Genomic DNA, 2,496 nt, shown 5'->3' on the forward strand with positions numbered 1-2,496 from the left:
TTTTTTACAAATATCCCACAGATGTGCATGTGTTTTCCAAGCAAGTCTTTGTTTTTAATCAGTTCTAATTTATTGGAATTTGATTTATTGTTTGGTAAAAGGTGAAATTGTTATTTTAAGATGCATTTAGTATGCTTACGAGCCTGGCAGAAGTAGCACAGGATACAATTACTACTGGTGGAGAATTCTGGCTTAGGTCTGCTTTGTATTTTCCTTTCTCTGTGTGCGTTTTTTTTTTTTTTTTCCCCTTTCTTTATGTTACCAAGTTGTGATGAATAGCAAACAATTTTCAAGTTGATAAATGGATTGCTGATGGTTTGCCGTAGCATATAATTATTATTACTATTTTTATATTTAGACCTTTTATCGCTAAGCCAAGAAGCCTTGGCTAAACACACATAGATATAAAATGGGTTTATTAACTTTGGTTTGATTGCCCCTCTTGGAATCGGAACGTTTTTAATTAGGAATCAAGTGGGTGAAAAATGTGTTTTGGGCTGTTTTTGCCAAGAGTGATGTCAGAGTGCTCTGCTGTCCTTTTCTGCATTATATATATCTCTAACAAAAGAAGATTTAAAGTAACAATTCAATGATTAGATAAAGTGACATGCTTTGGTGTTGGCTGCCAATGTCAGAATATTGTTACAGTGTTATACCAAGTTACATGTGGGTGTGGCTTATTAAATAATTATTTGCATTGTCCAAGTACACAGCACTGTGACTAGCTCCCAGTTCGTTTGCATCCTCTTTTCTGCAAATGTGTCCAATATTTAAAAAGTTGCCAAAACCACTAATTATTCTTCATTGGCAGAATTAAAAAAATAAAATATTTCCAGAGAATTGTGCCTCACATGTGACAAATTTTGCTGTAACTCAAGGAGTAGCGTAACAATTTCAGTAATTCGTAACAACCAATTAGAAGACACTTTCCATTGTTATGACTTTGCTAAAACCCAATGAAACCTTTTTAAAGCTTATTGGCTGGAGTGTTTCACAATGCTTTGTGCAAAAGCATTAATATGGGCAATATTTGAAACTACAGGTTCCAGCATGCGCGGGCCACTGTCCTACACTTTCTTTGAAGACTAAAATAAATATAAGGTCCATGTATTAAATCGGTGTAAGGGCCATATATTAAATCGGTATAAGGGCCATATATTAAATCGGTATAAGGGCCATATATTTTATAAACACTTTGTTTTTTATTTTAAAGAGTTGGTGTCTTATAATATTACAAAGGGGATTAGGCTGTTCAGTTGACAGTTTTGTGCTTGAATATACAAGCCCTTGTTTTAATGACTTTATTATGCGAGTTGAGGTGGTATTATTGCATTATGCTACTTCTTTTTACACCTTTTGGATTTGCACTGAAGGTGACTTGTGTTTCTTGTCAATGTTAGAGACTTTGATCACCACTTACGTCTCTTCTCTCCTCACTTCTGTCTTGTTTGCACTTGGTTTAAAGTACTTCTTTTTTTTTTTTTGTGGAAATCCACTGTTGGGTTTGATATAAGGAGACTCCCTACAGGCACTGACAGCTTCAATCCCTGGAGATTTTCTGCTGTAGACGTTTTAGCCATTAAAAAACAAAACAAAACCCTATCACTTATATCCCTGCATAAACTGATTTCTTAAACAAGAAGTAATTTATAAGGGCAATTAGGCACTTAAACTAACTGCAGGGCTAAGAGGGTTTAATAGGTATTTGGAGGCGGTGGCCTAGACTGGGATAGTGAAGTGCCTATTCATCGGCTCTCAGAACTGGACTCCAGACTATATTTAAGTTTTCATAAACTGGGAAGGGGGAAACGAGAAGGCCAGGAGTATAATTTTTATTTCTGGGAAATTAGCTGAAATGTAAAATTGCTGGGCTTTAAAGATGATATGCATTACAGAATTAATGTGCTTTTGTAGGCACTTTGCACGGATTTTTTGGTAATTTCATATATCAATGTGTCTCCACATGTCTCATACAATTATCAAAGATTTTACATTGTATATTTTCCTATTGAAATGGTGTGTGTATAAATAATATCATGTGGTCCTCGAGACAGGACCGCAGCTTGGACTTGTAGCAGTGGTGTATATTTCACTATATCATCCAGATTTCTGTTCAAATGAGAGTTTTTTTTTTTTGTTGTTTTTTTTTGCATTCAAAATAGAATTTTGTGACACAATTGTTCTGTTGTCCCTTTTGGGATACCTTGTCCCTGAAAAAGAAGCAGGTAGATACAATGGGATTGATTGTATGTTCACTTGGAAAAGTAAACAAAGCACCAAAAATAACATTTACTTATTCATTGTATTTTCTATGTTGGGTGTAATTAATCTATGTCCCTAGGAAGGAAAATAATGGGTAAATCCAAAATTCTGAGTTGGCACCAGAAAAGGGATAAGGGTAAATCCTCCAATGGAGACACTTGCGTGACAACTGTCTGGTCTTAAGAGCAGATTTTCCTCACATTGGAAAGATATCTTCTTACATCCTGTTAAGTG

General features: G+C 35.1%; 1 protein-coding gene across 1 annotated transcript in view; it reads left to right on the forward strand.

Annotated features, from left to right (window-relative positions):
• The window catches only part of WNT5A (Wnt family member 5A), a 27,351-nt gene that overhangs the window by 4,913 nt on the left and 19,942 nt on the right, over nt 1–2,496 (forward strand). The gene's annotated exons all lie outside the window — the stretch shown is intronic.

Source organism: Nanorana parkeri, unplaced genomic scaffold (genome assembly GCF_000935625.1).
Source record: "Nanorana parkeri isolate BGI_ZX_2015 unplaced genomic scaffold, ASM93562v1 scaffold189, whole genome shotgun sequence".
NCBI classification, from domain to species: Eukaryota; Metazoa; Chordata; class Amphibia; order Anura; family Dicroglossidae; genus Nanorana; species Nanorana parkeri.